The 15,184-nt window shown below is 35.6% G+C and overlaps 1 long non-coding RNA gene across 1 annotated transcript; it reads right to left on the bottom strand.

Moving 5' to 3' along the window:
- Positions 1–13,910: 13,910 nt before the first annotated feature.
- LOC124461737 lies at positions 13,911–14,587 on the bottom strand. Its single transcript, XR_006955240.1, has 3 exons — positions 14,313–14,587; positions 14,066–14,252; positions 13,911–13,961 (listed from the first exon to the last, which is right to left on the bottom strand). It is a non-coding gene; the product is annotated as an uncharacterized LOC124461737 (long non-coding RNA).
- Positions 14,588–15,184: the final 597 nt, after the last annotated feature.

Below are 15,184 nucleotides of genomic sequence, written 5' to 3'. Positions count from 1 at the left end.
ACAAAATCTCAAAAATTGGGACATCCGCCTTATATATGTATTAGCTAAAGAGAACTACACATATATATCAATAAAATAAAGTAGCAGTCTAACACTCCTGTTTTGCACCCTGTAACTGTCGACATAGGTCAGCAAAACACAAAGGTTAGTGACACTGCGATCCTTTTGCTCAATAAATGGAGGCAGAACGGATAAACTACTCCGCTGTTCCACCAGGACTTACCTCGATTTCCAACTAGAGTTACCCGAACCACTTGAATTATATTGAGAACGCGTGTGATAGACTTTAGAGAAGATGTTTAGTATGCATATGACTGCTCAATGGGATTCATAAACGACTAGCAAAAACAGCCTGTGGGGGGTTCTTTGTGAACGTCATAGCTAGTATTTTCACAGCGTATTTTATGTATGTCGGCTATCCATATTAACCGAATCCCTTGCCTGGATTTTTATTAGAGGAGAATACAAAAGAGTTACGGACATCACTTCTTGCAGTCGCTATAGATGATAATTGCGCTCCGCGTCTGTACCCACCCTACCATGAGGCTGCCAGCGAAAGTTATCGCAGATTCCCAAAACGAAAGCTAGGACTTCTTCTTCTACATCAGGGAACTAAAGAAATTAATAATTCATTATGATCTTAATATTTATTCAAACAATTCATAATAATTAGCATCAGCGTGCTATAGATTCGATCAATTTAATCTACAAAAATTCTTCATTTTCAAAACAGTTTAGGAAAATAGCTGAACCTCGGTACAATTCCGATTATAAGGTTGCAAATGTTGCATGTTGGTTCTTATTACTAATGATTACTCTACTACTTAATATTCATGATTTCCTAACTTTACTATAATTAAACTTTTCATTAGTTCAAAAAAAAAATTAAAAAAAGAAAAAAAAAAAAAAAATTATACATTTATGTGGCGTGATTACGCTAATATCCTCACAAATTCATTCTCTAAAAATATTTTATCTATATAATGTCCATTGACAATGTATTAAATGCTAATGCTCACCCGAATAAATTCAGTTCATCAGATAAATTTATAAAAATATAAGGAAAATTGGTTTTGATACACTTACAGCTTGTTAATTTTTCCCACGCAGAAAGATCTTTCGTTGTGTTGTTGTCGCTGTTGAAAATAGGAAGGTTTACATATTCCAAATAGAGCTAAAGCATCATACATTGTGAATTTACATGCATACTCAAATTCTGAAAAATGAAAATTATTAACTAACGAAAATATAACTGGCATTGAATTCCATTTCCTTTAAAATTGAACCATTTAGCCAACAAACAAAAAAAAAAGGAAATTCAATGTAAACTTATCTTAAAATTGATTCTAAACTACTGGGGAGCCTTATGTTGACTCATTTCACTTAATCCTGGTTATTTCGTCCGTTCCGAAGACGAATAAAAAATCTCCTTAGGCAAATTAAACGCCTTGGTTATACTTGAAAATAATTCCAAAATGCTCTTCTCATTTACATATGTGTTGAGTGAGGTTAGGTTTTGTTCGTAGAAAGGTTAGATTTAATACTTCCTTCTACTGGCATCCTTCATGCTTTAGGTTAGGTTACAATTGGGAAAAAGGTTAGGTTTCGTACATCCTTCTAGGTTTAGAATCCTACACGTGTTCTGCTGGTATGGTCTGGATTACCTGTGAGACAGGATAAGCGAAAGTGCGATGTTGACAATGATAAATGTTCAACATTCGAAATTTGCTTCGCTAACGCCGTATCCTTACTACAAATCCGAGGTAAAAGTTAAATATATTTAACTCTCGGATTTCCACAATTGATCGTCGGTTCAAGCCGTTGACTGACGCAAACAGTTCACTCACAAAAATTTTGAGACTGGTGGGGGCAAGTCTACCGAAAAATGTCAAGCAAGGCGAATTACTAGAAAAATTGCCAATACTTGGTGGAAACTATTTCCGATGATTAATCTCTTGAACACATACACACGCATAAACTTTTATTTTCGCACACGCATAGGGTTATGATGCACTCACCTATTGGGTTATTAAAACTTTGGACCAATACGTCCGATCAGTTGGCATTCACGTGGAGAAAAGAAAGAACACTTTCCAAAAACCACGCTGTTCAATAAGTCTCTTTTGCCTTATTTTTCTTATTTTTATCCAAACTTCATTTATAGAAAAATAATGTAAAGCAATGCAAAACAAACCGATCAGCTGTGTGCATTGCCACTTAGTTCACTCTTTTTTTCAGCTGGTTATCTACATTTCGATTCTCACCACTTTAGCAAATATCATAACAACAACAAAAATACTAAATAAGCGAAATCAGTTGAATTTTAAAATAACTGAAATTCCTATACATTACACCACTGTTTAATTCGTAGTTTATTCAACGTCATGAATTCAACAGAAATGTGAAAGTCTGTGATATTACAATATTTATTGACGAATATCCTTCGCATGGAAAGTTCCTACTAATTTCCCTTGCAAATCTTCTAGAATATAGAATATGAATTCCCTTGTTTTTCAGGAACACGAGCTTTAAGAAACGCCGGCAAAGTTTTTGCATTAATTCCTTTACTAAAATTGCTCTGAACAAAATTCCTTCTATAAACTTCCTGACCAACTTTGAAACAGATAGGTCTGGTTCTTAAATTATATTGGTGGGCTTGTTGTTCATATGCACTTTTCAAGTTCTCCCGTAACTTTGATCGTAATAATTTAAGCTGATCATCTCGATCGAGCTGTACTACTGGTTCATCTAACATTGTTAAATTCCTTAGCAGTTTATATTGACTTGCATGGGTTATCATATCTAATCCATACACCGCATGGTATGGAGAAATCTTTAAACTTTTATGATAACTATTTCTTAAGGCACAACTTATTTCTTGGATATGGGTATCCCACTCTGTTTGATCAGATTTTAAATACGAACGAATAGCGGACACGATCGAGCGATTCACTCTCTCTGAAGCATTTGATTAGGGAATATGCAGCTGTATAAGTATGCTGAACTCCAAACGTAATTAAAAATGAATTAAATTCGTTTGATTTAAACTGCACTCCATTATCACTTACTAAAATTTCTGGCACTCCATAGGATAGAAAAATCGGACTTTGAAGAAACTCTTTAATTGGTTTTGTTGTGAAGTTTTTCACTGGACAAAGCCATTGAAATTTGGTCAAATGATCTAACACAATAAGTAAACCTATGTTTCCTTTTCTACTCCTTGGATATGGTACTAAGAGGTCGATATATAAACGTTGAAACGGTCGTTCAGACACTGCCTGTTTACCCATGGGTGGTTTTAATGTCCTATTAGGAGGTTTAGTACACTTACATACCTCACAATTACGCACATATTCTCGAATCTCGGAAACCATCCCTGGCCAATATAAATGTCTTTTTATTAGTTCCACGGTTTTTACCATGCCTCCATGAGCTGTAATAGTGCTTTAATAGTACTTTAACATCAGGGTATGACTGCACATTTTGTAGTACTTTTTCCTTTAGTTTTTGATCATCTTCATCCTTAAAACAGTCTGAAGATAAATCAATTTCTGGCCCAAATGAGTCTAATTGCGCGATCTCTTCAGAGTACATACGCGACAATGCATCTGGTACTATATGTTCTCGTCCTTTTCTATGACTTATCTCAAATTTATAACCTTGCCATTGCATAGCCCATCTCGCTAGACGCCCTTTAGATTGGACTGCTTCATCAACCAAGATAGACTGGAATGATCTGTTACAATCTCAAAATCTTGAAGTTCTAGATAACAACGATAGCGTTCTACACCCCAAACTACGGCTAAGCATTCACGTTCCGTGACACTGTAATTTCTTTTGCGCGTTTAGCTTCTTGCACATATAGGCTATGGGTTTTTCTTCGCCTTCCAAATCCAATTATACTAAAACTGCACCAACACAACATCGCTTGCATCATATTGAAGAAAAAACTTTTTACTAAAATCTGGGTTTTGCAAAACTGGAGCAGTCGTCAGTTGTCTTTTGAGATGAAAAGTTTGCGATGAATCTTCGATCCATCCTGCTAATCCTAAAAATCCACGCGTTTGTTTTAGGGACTTTGGTGTGGGCCATTTCAAAATCGATTCAATCTTGCTTGGATCGGTTGTAATTCCGCCTCTGCCCATTATGTACCCTAAATATTTAACTTCGGTCACACAAAACTGACTCTTCTTGAGATTTAACATTAGATTCGCTTTACGAAATTGATCCGCTAATCTCATCAATACTGATATATGTGAATCAAAATCTGCTGTTACTACACATAAATCATCAAGATATCCAAAACAACAATACTTTAAATCCGCTGGAATAATTCGTCCATTAAACTGCACATAGTTTGCGGGGCATTGCACAATCCGATTCCATTACTCGAAATTGGTACAAAGGCCTTCCTGGTATAGTAAATGCTGAGATGCCACGAGATTCTTCTGATAATTCCACTTGCCAATACGCATCTTTAAGATCGATTTTAGTAATGATTTCGGCACGAGGAAGCCGTGCGAATATCCCATCAATACTTTGTAGCGGATATGCATCCTTTGTCGTACACGCATTTATCTTTCTAGCATCTAGACATAATCTCACTTTCTCAGGTTTAACTACTAATCTCATCGGAGAACTCCACGGACTATTTGATAACTCTGTAACTCCTAACTCTATCATTCGATCTACTCGCTATACATTAATTTTTCCACTGCTCGGGATACGGGGTAAAACCTTTGCTTAATCGGTTTCGAAGATCCGACATATATATGATGTTTAATCAACGTTGTTCGCCCAAGCCCTTTCCTTTCAAATGACGGAAATAATGAAATAATGGCTTGAGTGTCTTTTGACAGTCAGATAATGGTATGATTGTTCCTCTTTACTATCTGGAATTCTGAATTCGCTTTCGTAATCGAAAGCTGATAACAAACCTGGCGCTAATTGAAACGCTTTCCAAAAATCTATTCCCAATATCATCCTTTTCTGAATGGACGGTATGATGAATAACTTTATCGGTCTAGTTTTATTTTTATACTTTGGATACTTTGACCAATCTTCTGAAGCCAAAGTCGAACCCACGCAACTTATGTTCGCGCCGGTATCTAAAAGACCTTGTTCACGAAAATTTAAAAATGATACTTCCGCATACAATCTTCCATCCGACTTTTCATGAATCATTGACGAAATAAGTAAACGCTTAGTTTGTCTAACTGCTTTCGAAAACTTCGCAATCGCGTGTAGATCTCTTGGTCGTGACCGAGTTGAAATTGGGTTGCTTCCAAACATTCTACTATGCACTTTGAGATAATTTCTCAAACGTTCTTGATAGGGATTCACTGACGATATAACTGGCGTCTTATCGTAACAGTTAAAAGGTAAGTCTGGTATTTGGTTTGCGTGCTCTATTGGTTCTGAGCTAGCCGGTAATCAGGTAGATTTCAATTAAAGATTTTTCGGGACCATCCGAGCTTTCACAGATGGACCCTTCACTAAGTTTTCCGCTTTCTTGGCAATAGAATTTTTACATTGGCCTTATATACGTTTTTCGAGCCACATCCGTAACAAAATATAGCGCGAGCTCTAAGCAGTTGTCCCAGCCATGTCCCTCTGCATCACAATTCCAACACCGAAATACTTTAACCGGAGCTTGCACTGCTTCAACATTTAAATCCATCTTTTCGGAGAGTTCGAACTTTTCTGGCTCTTCTACTTCCGCAATGTTGCGTTTAGCATACTGAAAATTGGCTGAAGTTTTATTTGCTTTCCTAGAGACTACATCTCCTAATAAATTTTCTCGCATTTGCACTAGCTTTTCGAAGATGAGGTATAGAGAGAATAGGTATATACAACAATTCATGACGAATGTCCGGCAATAAAATACGTGTGAGCAACTGAATGAGTTGTTCTTCGTCTATGCTTTTCGACATACGTGATATCTGAGTCATAATCTCATCGTAAAAGTTTTCAAAGCTTTCTCCTACCTTTTGTTTACGCCACGAATATCTTCTAGTATATCTACATCACTTCTGTAATCTTTATATTGATATTTCATGGCTGCACAAAATTCTGACCACTCTAAGTTTACTACATCCCTACGGTATCTCCAATACCACTCTTTAGCTTTGGCCTACTAAAAGAATATGCAAATTTTGCATACTGCATCAAAATCTTGGTTTAAGCAATCGTCCGTTAACGTTTTGATACGATAAAGAAACTCTTCGACCGTAACTCCTTTTGACGAACCGTCAAAATTTACATTCCAACTATGAATTAGCTGTGTAATTTTATCTGGGTTTTGACCTGTTCTGCTTGGTCTGACTGTAGATGAACTCCTAGGAATACTTTGGTTTGCGCTGACGCATTTACATGTTGCTGTGTAATTCCCATTTGTCCTATTCTTCGGTCTATTATGGACTCTATTTGATTACTAATTCTGTCATAATCAATTTCTATCGACGCTCGCGCTGGTCTTCTATTAGCGTCTAAGCTTCTTCGAGGTATATTAGACCCATTTCCTGGAGGTCTTCCTCTTTGTTTTCTAATCGTTGTGGGTCGGTCTCCTGCAGACATCTCTATATTTGCAGTTGCTTGATTAGCTTGTTCACCCCAATAAAATTTCTACGAGAGCGTGTATTTGGCCTTTCGGCACCGCTCCTGTTGTGATTGTACCTATGTTTACAGGACGTTCGGATTCTATCTCTACAAACGGCATGTTTTGCACTTCCAAATCTGCTCTACGTATCGACGCATTACAAACTTGACATACATTAAACTGATCAATCCATTCTGATATAAAACTTTTATGAAATAGATGATGGCATGAAGTTTTCACCACCAACTCTTGCGTGGCCCATACTGCTTTCTGACAAATTGAGCATAACGCATCTGAGATCTCATGAGCTAAGTTTTCTTCACTCCTAGTGAGAACCATTTTGACAAATTTCTTGTTAATATTGTTCGTGATTAAATTTTAATTGGTATTTTATCTTAAATCATATCGTTCCCTTAATGTGAATTTGAAGTCACTATCTTATTTTTCTATAATGAGTCCTATACTCTAATATATCCCAAAACAAATTTATGAAAAGGAAAGAAAAAGATTAAAGAATACACTGGTTGCTCCTGGCAAATAATTTTAGATGCATCACTCTTTTAACTGGTCACGATTTAACTTAGCCAAAAACCTGAATTTCCCAGCATAGTTTATGACTGCACTATTTAAGTTATAAGATTCCATTTGCACCTGGTGCTTTCGAAAGAGAGAAATAAGATTGTTTGTGTATTTTTTCTTTTTATGCAATGCCAATATTAATTCACCCTGAATTGAATGGTCTTTATAACTGCTTCGCAATTATAAAGAATTCCAAAATCCAATCCGTTGATCGAATCTTATAGCAGATACATAACAGAAAAGGAGAAAGAGAAAAAAAATAGAAAGCAACAAAAGATCCTCCAAGCTATTGGTTTAGCGCTCTAGTGGTCGTAGACGTAAAAACACTACGTTACGAATTCCAAGCTAAATCACAATACCAGTATTAGAGTAACAGAAAATATGCGAAAAGATGAAGTTTACTTAGTCAATCCTACTACTAGAGGTCGCTGTGGCGGAATTACTACCATACGATTTCCATTTAGTTGCATAGAGACCGCATCCATAACATTCAAACTTTACACAAAAATAGAATGAAAAGAGAATACCAATGACACATTCGGTCTTTTCTGACGAAAGCTCAATATGGTCTGATGTTATTCGATCCCTTTACACAAAGTGTAGAGAAAAAAAAAAATTTTAAGTCAACCTTTCGTCCATGGGACCAACTCTTGCCCTAAAAAGTAAGACCACTTTTTTTTAAGGATCACCATTCTAGGACTTTGCGTTACGGCAAATATGTAATAGACTGCCCCACGTTGGGCGCCAAATATGTAATAAACCCTGAGACATGACGACAAAATCTCAAAAAAAATTGGGACATCCCGCCTTATATATTTATTAGCTAAAGAGAACTACACATATATATCAATAAAATAAAGTAGCAGTCCACCAGGACTTCACCTCGATTTCCAACTAGAGTAACCCGAACCACATGAATTATATTGAGAACGCGTGCGATAGACTTTAGAGAAGATGTTTAGTATGCATATGACTGCTCAATGGGATTCATAAACGACTAGCAAAAACAGCCTGTGGGGGGTTCTTTGTGAACGTCATAGCTAGTATTTTCACAGCGTATTTTATGTATGTCGGCTATCCATATTAACCGAATCCCTTGCCTGGATTTTTGTTAGAGGAGAATACAAAAGAGTTACGGACATCACTTCTTGCAGGCGCTATAGATGATAATTGCGCTCCGCGTCTGTACCCACCCTACCATGAGCCTGCCAGCGAAAGTTATCGCAGACTCCTAAAACGAAAGCTAGGACTTCTTTTTCTACATCAGGGAACTAAAGAAATTAATGATTCATAATAAACTTAATATTTATTCAAACATTTCAAAATAATTAGCATCATCTTGCTATAGGTTCGATCAATTTGATCTACAAAAATTCTTCATTTTCAAAACAGTTTAGCTAAATAGCTGAATCTCGGTACAATTCCGATTATGAAGGTTGCAAATGTTGCATGTTGGTTCTTATTACTAATAATTACTCTACTACTTAGTATTCATGATTTCCTAACTTTACTATAATTAAACTTTTACCATTAGTTCAAAAAAAAATTTAAAAAAAAGAAAAAAAAAAAAAGAAAAAATTATACATTTATGTGGCGTGATTACGCGAATATCCTCATCAGTTGCATTCTCTACATACTTTTATCTATAAATGTCCATTGACAATGCATTAAATGCTAATGCTCACCCGAATAAATTCAGTTCATCAGATAAATTTATAAAAATATAAGGAAAATTGGTTTTGATACACTTACAGCTTACATGCATACTCAAATTCTGAAAAATGAAAATTATTAACTAACGAAAATATAGACTGGCATTGAATTCCATTTCCTTTACAATTGAACCATTTAGCCAACAACCAAAAAAAAAGGAAATTCAATATAAACTTATCTTAAAATTGATTCTAAACTACTGGGGAGCCTTATGTTGACTCATTTCACTTAATCCTGGTTATTTCGTCCGTTCCGAAGACGAATAAAAAATCTCCTTAGGCAAATTAAACGCCTTGGTTATACGTGAAAATAATTCCAAAATGCTCTTCTCATTTACATGATGTGTTGAGTGAGGTTAGACATATTGAAAAGGTTAGATTTAATACTTCCTTCTACTGGCCATCCTTCATGCTTTAGGTTAGGTTACAATTGGGAAAAAGTTAGGTTTCGAACATCCTTCTAGGTTTAGAATCCTACACGTGTTCTGCTGGTATGGTCTGGATTACCTGTGAGACAGGATAAGCGAAAGTGCGATGTTGACAATGATAACTGTATCAACATTCGAAATTTTCACTTTGCTTCGCTAACGCCGTATCCTTACTACAATCCGAGGTAAAAGTTAAATATATTTAACTCTCGGATTTCCACAATTGATCGTCGGTTCAAGCCGTTGACTGACGCAAACAGTTCACTCACAAAAATTTTGAGACTGGTGGGGGCAAGTCTGCCGAAGACAGGTGTCTCAAAGAAATGTCAAGCAAGGCGAATTACTAGAAAAATTGCCAATACTTGGTGGAAACTATTTCCGATGATTAATCTCTTGAACACATACACACGCATAAACTTTTATTTTCGCACACGCATAGGGTTATGATGCACTCCCCTATTGGGTTATTTAAAACTTTGGATAAATACGTCCGATCAGTTGGAATTCACGTGGAGAAAAGAAAGAACACCTTTTCAAAAACCACGCTGTCCAATAAGTCTCTTTTGCCTTATTTTTCTTATTGTTTAATTCAAACTCCATTTATAGAAAAATTATGTAAAGCAATGCAAAACAAACCGATCAGCTGTGTGGCATTGCCACTTAGTTCACTCTTTTTTCAGCTGGTTATCTACATTTCGATTCTCACCACTTTAGCAAATATCGATAACAACAACAAAAATACTAAATAAGCGAAATCAGTTGAATTTTAAAATAACTGAAATTTCTGTACATTACACCACTGTTTAATTCGTAGTTTATTCAACGTCACGAATTCAACAGAAATGTGAAAGTCTGTGATATTACAATTATTATTGACGAATATCCTTCGCATGGAAAGTTCCTACTAATTTCCCTTGCAAATCTTCTAGAATATAGAATATGAATTTCCTTGTTTTTCAGGAACACGAGCTTTAAGAAACGCCGGGCAAAGTTTTGCATTAATTCCTTTACTAAAATTGCTCTGAACAAAATTCCTTCTATAAACTTCATGACCAACTTTGAAACAGATAGGTCTGGTTCTTAAATTATATTGGTGGGCTTGTTGTTCATATGCACTTTTCAAGTTCTCCCGTAACTTTGATCGTAATAATTTAAGCTGATCATCTCGATCGAGCTGTACTACTGGTTCATCTAACATTGTTAAATTCCTTAGCAGTTTATATTGACTTGCATGGGTTATCATATCTAATCCATACACCGCATGGTATGGAGAAATCTTTAAACTTTTATGATAACTATTTCTTAAGGCACAACTTATTTCTTGGATATGGGTATCCCACTCTGTTTGATCAGATTTTAAATACAAACGAATAGCGGTCACGATCGAGCGATTCACTCTCTCTGAAGCATTTGATTGAGGGGAATATCCAGCTGTATAAGTATGCTGAACTCCAAACGTAATTAAAAATGAATTAAATTCGTTTGATTTAAACTGCACTCCATTATCACTTACTAAAATTTCTGGCACTCCATAGGATAGAAAAATCTGACTTTGAAGAAACTCTATAATTGGTTTTGTTGTGAAGTTTTTCACTGGACAAAGCCATTGAAATTTGGTCAAATGATCTAACACAATAAGTAAACCTATGTTTCCTTTTCTACTCCTTGGATATGGTCCTAAGAGGTCGATATATAAACGTTGAAACGGTCGTTCAGACACTGCCTGTTTACCCATGGGTAATTTTAATGTCCTATTAGGAGGTTTAGTACACTTACATACCTCACAATTACGCACATATTCTCGAATCTCGGAAACCATCCCTGGCCAATATAAATGTCTTTTTATTAGTTCCACGGTTTTTACCATGCCTCCATGAGCTGTAATAGTGGAATCATGCGCACGTGAAATAACTTCTGCGGTCATTCTTTGCGGCACCCACAATTTCCACAATTTCTTTCTGTACTCCTCGGTACCATCATTATGTTCAGTCCTAATATAGACCAAGTTATCCATGACTTTAACATCAGGGTATGACCGCACATTTTGTAGTACTTTTTCCTTTAGTTTTTGATCATCTTCATCCTTAAAACAGTCTGAAGATAAATCAATTTCTGGCCCAAATGAGTCTAATTGCGCGATCTCTTCAGGGTACATACGCGACAATGCATCTGGTACTATATGTTCTCGTCCTTTTCTATGACTTATCTCAAATTTATAACCTTGCAATTGCATAGCCCATCTCGCTAGACGCCCTTTAAGATTGGACTGCTTCATCAACCAAGATAGACTGGAATGATCTGTTACAATCTCAAAATCTTGAAATTCTAGATAACAACGATAGCGTTTTACACCCCAAACTACGGCTAAGCATTCACGTTCCGTGACACTGTAATTTCTTTGTGCCGCGTTTAGCTTCTTGCACATATAGGCTATGGGTTTTTCTTCGCCTTCCAAATCCAATTATACTGTAGTATGTTCATACAACTAATAACTCAACACAATGAGCTCAACTTGTAACACTTTGTTGCAAGTATAAACAATTAAACATATACGCATTAAAATATAATTGTGCACTTGAATATGTTCATATGTATACATTGAAGTATTCACATAAACATATTCAAGTAAACATACAATTAAGCATGAACATATATGTATGTACATTTGTATATGCACATACATATATTCACATAAGCACTGTATGCACAAGCGTAACATGAGCTAGAGCCAGGCCAGCGTGTGACCGCTGACCAAGCACTTTGATGCATGCGCTCCAACAGTATGTATGTATGTATGTACTGACACTCTCCCTCTCTTTTGTAGCTGTCGCATAAATCGCAGCATAAGAATAAATATGTAAAATTAGCCTAAGCAAAAGAATAATTTGGAATAAAGAATTCAATCAAAAACTCCAGTCAACCGACACAGACGTGTCTCTGATTATTATTTTTCAACCCAACGGAACCCGGTCGAAGGAGTTTTTACATGGCGACCGTGACAGGACCTGAGCTGCACACAACATATATATAAATTATAATAACATAATTTTATATTGAAAAGCGATGACATCTAAATGATGCTGCGACAACTAATATATGGAAAAGCGACAACAACTAAATGATGCTGCAACTTATTGGCAAGAAAAGAAACAACTGACAGAGATTGTAGCAACAACAACAGCATAAACAACAGAGAGTAAATAATTTAATAATAATTACTGGAAAAAATAATAAGAAAAATTATGTAAGCATTAAACATTTAAAGCTAAAGAACAGCTATCAACATCAGTTTCAACACCATAATACTGAAGATATCTAGTGAATATATTTGAGTCTCGTTCGTTATCCCAACGATGAACATCAGCATCAACACATAAGTTTGACTAAAAAAAAAAAAAAAAAAAAATACATGAACAACAGTGAAGATATTCCCTTTGCGGAATCTGCTCCTGTCGAGCAAAGGGATGCACTGACGCTAAAAGAAGCGCTAGAGCTGTATCCCAACGATGGACCGCGGCCACTAACAATAGAGGAGTACAGAGCCCGGCAGCAGACGAGAATCCCCAAAAAGACGAAACGGGGCGGTGAGGTGAGACGCCTGCTCACCCAGAAAAGACTGCAGCAGGATTTACTAAAGGCCAGCACCAACGAAGAAGACCGACAACGCTGCATAGAGCGTATCGAGAACCTAAAAACTGAACTTCGCCAAAGAGCGAAGAAACGCAAGGGGGCCGCAGAAATGCGCAAGCCTTAGCTTGCCTTTAATTTAATAATAATAATTATAAGCCTAATAGCAAGTTGAAGCACGAAAGTGCAACTTGCGAACTTACTAACTTTCTGTAGGCTATTACTAACAATGTGGTTGGAGAATTTTTTTTTTCATATAAATTTTTTTTTATTTCTAAATAACAATAACGAATGAAATGTAAATCTGAATTGTGAGCCAACCACATGCTCTATAATTTTTTCCACGTCTCTGGCTCGCTGTGCAAGACACAGTTGAGATAACATTTTTTTTCTTTTGTCGTATAAAAAAAAAATTTAATAATTTTTTTTAAATAAAATTTCATAAAAATTCATGAATCCATAACAATTTTTCAAATAATTCAAATATAAATTTTTATAATTATAATTCGTATTCAAGCAAATAAGAACGAAGCTTGAAATACTTAAAAAAAAAAAAATTTTTTTTAGTAACTTTTAAACAAAAGGTTTTGAGATGTTTTTATGGGCTTTTGTTCCCTATTTTTTTCCCGTATTTGTCATATTCATTTTCATCCTGCTAAATTAAAATAGTCTCATATAGGATCGTTAGTCAGTGAGATTATTATTAGAATTATACACAAAAAAAAAAAAAATTTTTTTTTATATAAACTCCATATACTCCATATACCAACTCAATACTGACTTGAGATTAACGAACATATTGTTATTAATAATCGTCGTAATAATGTGCGCATATATTTTATATAAAGCTTATCTATTACACAATAAATGTGTAACCAAAAGAGCCATAAGCCAAGCTAATGACCTAGATAAGGTCTAAGAATACATATGCACACACGCGAATAACAATAAAAAAAAAATAATAATAATTCTGGAAAACAATGGCCACTCTTGATAATTATTTTGGAAAAATAAACGCTAGGCATCCCAGTATTGTCCAAGATTTAATTGAGGTTTTTAGAAATGAGCATATCAATTCACCACAGAACTCAATAAACTTGGTACAAATTAAGTCAGCTTACCTAAATATAACGGGAGAAGAATTCCCAGTTCAAGGAAGCACTAGGGTACAGATGAGTTTCATCCTCACAGTACCATATGTATGTTGCTTTTCCAACGCAGCAGGCACATATCGTTTCTACCGAATGGAGGAACCGAGGCAGTAAGCCTCCATGATTTTTTTATATACGTACATCCATATTAATAGGCCTAACAAGTTAGTGTAGAATATGGATAAGATAGAAACAAAAAGGCTACAAAAATACTTACCTTTCCTCGATTTCCTGATACAATCAGGCGAAACAAATCACAAATACAAGGAAATAAGGTATTGGATAGCCCACAACTACAAATTTACAAAAAAAAATTGTAGATCTTATGGAAAAATCCATAAAAGTAGCTTATAGTAGATTGTTAGCTAAGACTCCTTTACATAAAGACGTGCCCGGATGGGTCCACGAACTTTTTAAGGACTCGATCGCGCTGATAGACATATCAGAATCGAGTACAGACTCAGATGTAGAAATAATAGATACAGAATAATAAAAAAAAAAAATAAATAAACATAAACATTTTCGAAAATTTTGTTATTTTTAACAAACTATGGTTACTTGGGATGATATAATTGGAAAAGCTAGAATACACGCACAAGAATTAACTAAATCTTGTAAGTGCCTCTCGCAAAACAGAGAAACATCCCAAGACACAGTAACCAAACACACGAAAATAATAACCGAGAAGCTCCAAGCTATTAGGGCAGTATTAACTGAGCACTATAGCAAACTAAAGGAAGGGCAAAAAACAGCCGCAAATGCGTTCTACAGTGATTGCAAACAAAAAGCAATAGCTGTGCTAAACAGACACAATATTGAATTTAAACAAACAACTGATTTGGAAACTTCAATAGTGCTGGAAGAAGAAACGCAACTAATGGCCGATGATGAAAGAGGTCAAGAAAAACCACCAGTGAGCTCTGATCAGTCAATTATAAGTCATAATAAACCAGCAATTCCAAAAGGAAGCAACAAAATGACTCAAACAGTGGTAGAATTCATAAACACAGCCACAAGGCTGCTACCATTCTTCGATGGTGACATTAAAAACCTACAAGGTTTCATTGGGGCACTTCGCGTACTTGATAC

This window comes from Drosophila willistoni, unplaced genomic scaffold, assembly GCF_018902025.1.
Source record: "Drosophila willistoni isolate 14030-0811.24 unplaced genomic scaffold, UCI_dwil_1.1 Seg613, whole genome shotgun sequence".
Lineage (NCBI taxonomy): Eukaryota > Metazoa > Arthropoda > Insecta > Diptera > Drosophilidae > Drosophila > Drosophila willistoni.
Note: the sequence above shows the minus strand (reverse complement) of the source record. Positions and strands in the feature narration are given on the sequence as shown.